We start from the raw sequence: 10,420 nt of genomic DNA on the forward strand, positions 1-10,420 counted from the left end.
AAATTAACATTAGACTAAGTATTATTCATATCCTATTGATGTGAACTAAAAAATTAAATTTTAATTAAAATATAAATATTAATTTTTTATTAAAAATACACATAGAATTATCAATAAAACTATATCGTTCAATTAATAAAATTGTCTCTTTTTTATAGAATTACAGTTAATCGATTAAGTAATCGTCATGCTAAAATAATATTTTTAAGGTCCCAACATAATGGAGATATTATATTTTTACCCTCTATAAAATAATAATTTCATTATAATAACATTTCTCTCCTTACCAATGCTATCACTTTAAATAAGTTTAAATGTTCTAAAAAGTTATGAACATATACATCTACTAATATAATTATTATGAAATCATATCATTTAAAGTTTTAAGTCAACAAAATTAAAAATTGAATTCAATTTTTTTTAAAAAATATATAATATTAAAAAAACTGTGTGATCCGTGCATCTCACGGGTTTTAAACTAGTTATACTAAAAATGAAATATTAAAAATTAGGTTATTGGTCATTAATCACTTAATTTGGAACCGTTAGATCAAATTGATGAGAACCGTTAGATATAATTTTAAAAATTATTATTCAAGTGATATAAGATCGAATTCTACAACCATCATATTATTAAGATTATAATTTATAATATATAAAGATAAAGGCGACCGTGCATCGCACGGGTCTTGTTTGATTTTTCTATCACTCCCTCCGTCCCACTAAATTATTAATATTTGAAATAAAATATTTGACACATATTTTAAGACTGTTACTTACTATAGTTACATAAATTATATTAAAAACTTTTTTCCTTGGAATAAAAATTAAATATTCAAGTTTTTATTCAAAAAAAAATCTTAAAAATAATATATACAACTATACTATATAAGAGTCTTAAAATACGTGTTGAACTCTACATTTCAAATGTTAAGAATCTACCGGACGGAGGGAGTATTATATCCTATATATAATTGGAGTAAGGGGTTTTGGTGGTATGGTTTTGTAGTCACAGTGGTGGGTTGCACGTGCTTTAAATGTATGTATAATATATTTATTTCATTTATTCTGTTATACTATTATAATAGCTAATAATTTGTATAAGAAACACAATAGATAACTAATTAAGAAACTGAATTATAAATATATATTCTTAAATGATATAAAATAAAAAGAAAGTACTATATATATATGTGTATAATACAAGCAACAATTATTTTAATAAAAAAATATAATTATATCCTATATATAATTGGAGTAAGGGGGTTTTGTTGCTATGGTTTTGTAGTCACAGTGGTGTAGTCACAGTGTTGGGTTGCACGTGCTTTAAATGTATGTATAATATATTTATTTCATTTATTCTGTTATACTATTATAATAGCTAATAATTTGTATAAGAAACACAATAGATAACTAATTAAGAAACTGAATTATAAATATATATTCTTAAAGAAATCATTTCTTAATGGGTTAATGTAATATCATTTTTTACAAAAAAATTGAAATGTGTAAGTTTGATTTAAAATATTTTTGAATAGATAATTTTATTTTCATCTTATAAAATAAGAAACACATTTAGATTATATTTAGATATAAATATTACATGTGTTTTGGTTCTTTTAAAAAATCTAGAGTACATCGATCCTATAAAATATATTACATGTGTTTTGTTTCAATTTGTAAAAAAGGAAAGTTAATTTTAAAAATTTAGAGTACATGAATTTTATAAAACATATAACTAGGAAAAATATAACAATAATCGTGAAAAAACTATTATAATTAAAAATTGAAAAACAAACTAATAAAATAAATTTAAAAGTACTATTAGAAAAAATATAAAGTATTTTTCTAAAAAAAAAACGTTACTAAAACCTAAAAATTATAAAATATTGGCAAGATGTAAACCACCAAACAACTTTCCAATTTTTTTTATCAAAATTCACAATATTTAGAAAAGAAAAAAATATAAATAAAAGAAAATTAACTACGTAAAAATATATGTGAACTATAATTATATATTCTTAAATGATATAAAATAATATTAAAAATATTATATTATATATATAATAGAAAAAACAAATTGATTTAAAATATTTGTGAATAGATAATTTTTATTTTTATTTTATAAAATAAGCAACACATTTAAATTATATTTAGGTATTAATATTACATATGTTTTGTTTTGTTTTGTAACAAAAGAAAATTACAATTTGTCTTTTAAAAAATTTAGATCATATGAATCCTATAAAACTTAAAAATGAGGAAAAAATATATTAATAAAAAACTATTACAATTCAAAACTGAATTACAAATCTAAAAAAAAATAGATTATATTTAATTTATTTAATCTTTCATTTTACGACACAATAATTAATTAATTAAGCAGTTGAACTATAATTATATATTCTTAATCTTATAAAATAATATTAAAAGTGCTATATTTAATACAAGCAACTATTATCTTAATAAAAATAAATATAAGTAACAATCAACAAATCATTTGTTAATCGGGTTAAGGTACTATCATTTTCTTAAAAAAATGGAATATGTAAATTTGATTTAAAATATTTTGAATAGATTATTTTAATTTTTATCTTATAAAATAATAAACACATTTAGATTGTATTTAGGTATAATATTATGAGTGTTTTGATTCATTTTGTAAAATGGGAAAATTACCGACTTTTAAAATTTTTAAAGCAAATGAATCCTATAAAACATAAAAATTAGGAAGAAATATAATAATAATTTTTTTTTATTACAATTAAAAATTGAAATTCAAATCTAATAAAATATATTTAAAAGTAATATGACAATTAAGTGTAAAGAATTTTTTTCAAAATCACTACTAGAACTGAAAAATTATAAAATATTATTACAAATGCCGCAAGATGCAAATTCCAAACAACTTTTTAATTTTTTTTTTTTATCTAAGTAACCCGCAGCCGCTACCCTTTCGCGGGCTCACTTAATAGTGATGAGGATCAAGGAATGAATATGTTAATTTGGATTTGGTTATGTGTGCTCGTGGTGATGTTCAATTGGAGAGGATGCAAACATGGGTTATGCAGCTTACTTGGACAATAAGGAATAAAAGAGCGATGAATGAAGTTGGACAAGTAGCTGATTATTATATAATTATTAATTCGAATTTTTCTTGCAAGTTTTTACCTTTCACTTGAAAGGGTTTTTCTTGTTTTAAGCACTTAGGATTTTATTTTCCTATTTGGATTTGGTTTTTGTCTTTTTTCTATTCGGATTTGGTTTTTAAATTTGTTTCCTGGAAAGATTCAGATATTGGCTAATTCAAGCTGATATTGAATTTCTCTCGGAATCCTATTGGGTTTGGGTTATTGTCTAAGCCTATAAATACCCTTCTAATGTAATCTTTTAAGAGAGACAATGGATGATATAAAACTTGTGTTTGAGATAAATTATGAGAAGTTTTTCTTTTCTCTAAACTTCAATTACTGGATTGTTTTGAAGGTTAGATTCAAATTACTTAGTTTCTGGATTGATCTAAGCAATTTGAGATTCAAAGTTCACGTTTCTGGATTGATCGTGTTCTTTTGAAATATCCTCTTCTTCTCTTATCCCTTTTCTTTCTTATTTTTTGTTTCTTTGTGGTGCGATCCACATCAATTTGGTATCAAGAGCCAAGTTTTTTTCTCCAATTTCTTAATTGTTGGGAGATCTAGGTTTCAAAAAAAAAAAATTACTATTCACGAGTACTGTTCACGGGGGGTTACTGTTCACAAAATTACTGTTCATTGGCACTGTTCACGGTACTGTTCACAGGGGTACTGTTCATCGTCACTGTTCACCAAATTTTTTTTTTGAGATTTTTCTTATGGCTACGGATGAATTGTTCAGAAAATTACTTGGAAAATTGAATGAGATTGATAAACGTACTCAAAAGCTTGTTAATTCAACGGAATCGAGGTTTGATGCATGGGATAAAATTTTAATTAAGGTGAAAGATAATGATGAAGTCTATGATCCTGGTATAGAGCTTGATTATTTTACAGGTTTGGGTAGCATAGATGATTTTGTTGAATGGGTTACACAAGTTGACAAGATTTCTGCTTATACAGGTTGGACTGAGATGAGAATATTCAAGAGTGCATCGCTTAAACTTACAAAGAAAGTAGGCTTGTGGTTTGATAATCTAAACACAAAAAGAGTTAGATCTGGAAAAGAAAAGATTATGACTTGGACATCTCTGAAGAAGAAACTTCGTGCAAAATATATTCCTTTGCATTATAAATTCGAATGTATAATGAAGATGACATCCCTCTCTCAAGGTACTATGAGTGTTTCTGAGTATACTTCTGAATTTTATAGATTGCGCCTTATTTGTGACTTGGAGGAGCCGAAAATAATTAAAATTGGAAGATTTATTCGTGGATTGAATTTGCCTATTTATCGAAAGGTTAAATCAAGTCCATATATCTCGTTTAATGATGTATGCAATCTTGCTTTGGAATTTGAATCTTTTCAACAAGACGAGAAATTGAAGTCTTCCCTTCACGAGTTTACTCTTTCAGAAGAAACTAAAGAAGAAGACTTTGTCAGTGTGGAGAATGTCGCGGATCTTGTTGTTGATTACCATGTGTTACATGTGGCGACTACATCAAGTTTGGATGAAAATGATGAACCAGTTACAAAAGAAGCTATGATAGAGAAGCATGAAGAAAGACAGTCACTTGATGATAAATTCTTGGTTGTTGAAGAAAATCATATAGATACATCTCTTAAACTTGTGTGTCGTGACATGGTTGAAGAGAAAAAGGTACTCGAGGATATGTTCCAAACTAAAGAGGTTGTGTACAAGAAAAACAACATCATCATTGTGGAACACATTGATTTTCTAGGGGTAGAGAACTTGTTGAATGCACCAATCTCAACAAACTATCTTATTCTTTCTAGTTTACTTCCTAAGATACTGGTTATGGAATTGCAATTCAAAGCTTTCAAGTTCTACGAGAAATCACCTCGTTGTGTGCTTATTCTTAAATACTTTAGAACTCGAGGGCGAGTTTTCTTCAAAGGAGAGGAGAATGATGAGGATCAAGGAATGAATATGTTAATTTGGATTTGGTTATGTGTGCTCATGGTGATGTTCAATTGGAGAGAATGCAAACATGGGTTATGCAGCTTACTTGGACAACAAGGAATAAAGGAGCGATGCATGAAGTTGGACAAGTAGCTGATTATTATATAATTATTAATTCGAATTTTGCTTGCAAGTTTTTACCTTTCACTTGAAAGGGTTTTTCTTGTTTTAAGCACTTAGGATTTTATTTTCCTATTTGGATTTGGTTTTTGTCTTTTTTCTATTCGGATTTGGTTTTTAAATTTGTTTCCTGGAAAGATTCAGATATTGGTTAATTCAAGCTGATATTGAATTTCTCTCGGAATCCTATTGGGTTTGGGTTATTGTCTAAGCCTATAAATACCCTTCTAATGTAATCTTTTAAGAGAGACAATGGATGATATAAAACTTGTGTTTTGAGATAAACTATGAGTAGTTTTTCTTTTCTCTAAACTTCAATTACTGGATTGTTTTGAAGGTTAGATTCGAATTACTTAGTTACTGGATTGATCTAAGCAATTTGAGATTCAAAGTTCACGTTTCTGGATTGATCGTGTTCTTTTGAAATATCCTCTTCTTCTCTTATCCCTCTTCTTCTTCTTCTTCTTTTCTTTCTTTGTGGATAGATCCACATCAAATAGCCACATGAACCAAGATAAACCGTATTTATGCGACAAACTCTGACAGAGGAGGCATAATCATAAATTCTCCTCCCGTGGGATTCGAAGCTTCGAAGCTGTGACGAAGAGTTATCTCACACTTCACAAGATTTAGAAATATATATATATATAATTACGTATATATATATATTATATGATATGATTAAAATATTCTATTCACAAATTTATAATGTGAAAAAAATCATACAATGAAAGAAATAAAATATATAATAACACATATGTTATATTTAAATTATCAATATCAAATATAATAATAATAATATATTTAAGTACAAAAAATACAATTTTTTGGAAAATACATTATTCATGTAGAACATAAAATTTATTTAGGTAATAAAATTTTCTTATTTAAAAATAATTAAATCAAAAAAATCAAAAAAAATATATAAAAAATTATAATAATCCTGTGCATCGCACGGGTACAAAGTTAGTATATATAATACAACAACACGGAGGTTTCATGATAAATCATATATATAATACAACAACACGGGGGTTTGATGATTAATTTAATTAATATGACGATTATACCCTTACATTAATATCTATATAATATTTATTTCACCTCATCGTTCATTTACTAAAAATTATTAATTATTGTATAATTGGTATGTGCATACATACACTTATTCCTACGTAAATGAATAAATACAATAAATATATACTTATATACAAATTAATACATGCATACATACATATATATACATGCATACATACACACACATACACACACACATATATATATACGTAAATCTATATACACACATACATACATATAATAAATATATACATAAATAAATTAGCATACAATACATATATATATATATATATATTAATACAAACGCAAACACACACACCTACATACATACTCATATATTTTTATTTATCATCAATCTTACCTCATTCTCCAACATAATGAAATGACGAAATATTATATTAAATCTAAGGAAAGAAAAAAATAAAATAAACTATTTATACACATATGTACATATAATACAACAAGATAACAAGATGTGGGTTTGATGTACAATTTAATTAATATGACGATTATACCCCAACATTAATATCTATATAATATTTATTTCACCTCATCATTAATTTATTAAAAAATAATAATTGTTGTATAATTAGTATATATTCATACATACGTTAACGCCTATGGACATGCATACATACATACGACATGTATAAAGCCGAATTTTTGACATCGATAAAAGACCTTTATGTATAGTAATCTTGCGGTTTAATAAAAAAAATCGCGACCACACTATTTACGAGTATTTAATTTAAGTTTCCGAGTTGATATTATAACTATACATAATAAATGAGTATAGGTAAAAGTCATTAGTTTTCGAAGAAAACCCAATATTTCAAAACGACCGTATTTTTGGAGCTATCGGGGAATACAAGAATTGCACGACGACCAAGGAATTAAAATCATACGAATAAAACTCAAGTTCAAGTATGAGAAAAGATAAGGATTTTGATTAAAATATTTACATCGTGAACCTCTTACGAGGATTGATCAAGATTACGAGAGAACGATTAAGTGATTATGTAAGTGAATGAATGAACGAGCCAAGGCCTTGTGAATTTCATGCAACTCCCATGCAACTAATTAGCAACAAATTAACCAAGCTAGCTAATTAAATTCTTATTTTAATCATGATAAAACTTGAAATGGGTGCGCAAGCTATGACCCTAGGCTTTGGAAATTTGATGCATCTTGATATTTACAATACATTTATACATTATATAAGTCATAAAGTAGCCAAGCTTCAAGAATAAGCCAAGCAAACTCTCTATTTTCCTCATCTTCTTCCATTTGAGTTTTTCAATAAATGGGGAGAAGAAAATTTTCAAAATTCAAGCTCTAGCCATGGAACAAACCCCAAATTAATTCCTAAGCTTCTCTACTACCAAACTAAGGTAAATTAAATATCTCATCTCACTTCATTGAGTTTATCCTAGGTAAATAAATTGTTGAAAATAATGATGAATAGTAACAACAAGTTGGGTTTGTTGTTTTCTTGATGATCCAAGGTTCTTTAAGGATAGATAAGGGTACCATAAGGTCAAAAAATTCGAGAAGAGATCTCCAAGGACTTAATAAAGGTATAAAATTCCCGCACCTACTTTGTTCACTTAAGAGTTTTACCAAGAAAACTACAAATTTATGATGTATGTTATATTTAAGAGATTTGTTGTTAATTTGATAGTTTGTTGATAAGTATTTCGTTACATATGGATTTTATGAATCAAGTCTTGAGTTCTTGATTTAATAAGGATGTTAAGTTGTTGAGGATTGTGTATTGGTTAGTTGAAATTGAATTGGTATAAACAAAAACTCATGGACCGTGTTCGTTACGTTGTTGTAATGCTTAATTTTAGGTAGCATAGTTTTCTGTAGAAACACCGTATTGTTAAACTGTGATTTTGGGAATGTAAAGACGTTTAAATTGTATAGATTTTTATGAGGATCGTTTAGGCGCTTGAATTGCTTTATTTTGATTTACGGTTTGAAAGATAAGTCCATTTTGGTAACACGTCTTATACGATAAAAACTGCTACGGATTACCAACTTCGACAGTATAAATGATGACTTAAAAAAATTCAAAACTTATGAAAATTTAACAAAGTCTTGGTTATATATTCATTAATCCCATATAAAATGTTTAGCTCAAGTTATTGATTTTTTGATTTTATACAAATGTCGGAGCCGAGGTCGCTCCGAATAACGAGAATTGTAAATTATTACACTTATTAGTACTATAAGTGGTCGATGAGATTAAGAATACTAATTAAGATTATGATATATGTTGATTAGAAAAACCCGGAACTGGTGGAAGCCGGAGAATGTATCTTGGACTCCAGGCAAGTTTTTGAACCCTACTTTTGAATAGTGTTGTGTTGTGAAGAATTGAACTATTTTATATATGCATGAAGCCATATTACATAAATATATGATTTATGAAATATATCATGATTGAGATTGATGATTGATTTCGATATACTAAGGTAATAGAGTTATAAAGGTTAACGCGAATAAGTAGCGTGATATGTTATATTATAGACCGAGGGTTGGTCGATAAAAAGCCGGAAGTATCCCGGAGTCGTTTGAAATAATTATTTTCAATTTAATAGTAAAGTAAATATTCCAAGACTCTCGATGTTCCCTAGCGGTTTATCAAATACCTCAAAGCTTTTATTAAACGATTCCCAAAAATCTTATTTACTCAACTTAAATATTTATATAGTCGATGAATATTATTTTAAATATTTATTTAAAAAGAGTAAATATTCAAATATGATTATTATATATTTTTTAAATATTGAATATCTACTAAAGATTTGATTGATTTTATGTAAATCAGTTAAAGAATATTATTTCCAATATTCATTAAAAAAATTATTCAAGGTTTAAATATTTAATAATTATCATTAATTGTTAAATATTAATTAAAGGATTTTATCTAATTAGAAAATCAAAAATCTTATTTTAGAATATTTTTTGAAATTCAGTAGATCATTTATATACTTTCAAATCTTCGAAAAATATTATTTTGACTTATTTCAAATAATTTGACAATAGTGTCAAAGGAAACTCCCCCTTAAATATTTATTTGTTGACATCGGTCAACTCATATTGTTATAATACTTCCTTCAAAAATTCCCGGAAGTATGTATATATAAATCGGTATGTACCTATCAACAAGCATTATGCTTGGGGAACAAAATAAGTTCCAGATATGTGATATGATTCTTAAAAAGAAAAGGAAGGGTAGACTCTAGCACTTTATTAAATGGGGTGACTACTAATTACTACAACATGAGAAGGTACCATGAATACCGATGGACATGCAAAGTATGCAAAATATACCCAAGAGAAAGGGGAAACATAGAATGCCCGAATGCGGCCAGGGTGACAACCGATAGTAAGGAAGTCATCCCTCTACTAGTATAAAACAATAACAACATTCTACTATACAACTCATCAACGTATAGTAGGGGCTCCGGTGAATGTCCTAATAATTTTTCAATTGAAATTGTTATGCAGTACTGTAGTAGGTTTACCAAGGACTAAATCGAATCATGACGCCATTTGGGTAATTATTGATAGGTTAACCAAGTCTGCACATTCCTTTTCCATCAATGAAAGATATTCTTTGGATAAGTTAGTTAAGATGTATTTAGATGAAATTGTGACCAAGCATGGAGTTCCTATCTCAATTGTTTCTGATCGAGACGCAAGGTTTAACTCGAGATTTTGGACGAAATTCCAGGAATATTTGGGAACTAATTTAAAAATGAGTACCGCCTATCATCCCCAGACAGATGGCCAAAGTGAGAGGACGATTTAAACGACAGAAGATATGTTGAGCGGATTTGTGTTAGATTTCAAAGGGAACTGGGATGATCACTTACCGTTAATAGAATTTTCATATAACAATAGTTGTCATGCTAGTATTAGAATGCCACCCTATGGAGCATTGTATGGACGGAAGTGTAGATCTCCACTTTATTGGGATAAAGTTGGGGAAAAGAAGTTGTTAGGTCCTGAGTTAGTTCAACAAACTAAAGATGCAATGGTATTAATTCGGAAAAGGTTAGAAGCAGCTCAGGATAAGAAAAGAAAGAATGCAGA

Source organism: Apium graveolens, chromosome 1, assembly GCF_009905375.1.
Source record: "Apium graveolens cultivar Ventura chromosome 1, ASM990537v1, whole genome shotgun sequence".
In the NCBI taxonomy this organism is placed as follows: Eukaryota; Viridiplantae; Streptophyta; class Magnoliopsida; order Apiales; family Apiaceae; genus Apium; species Apium graveolens.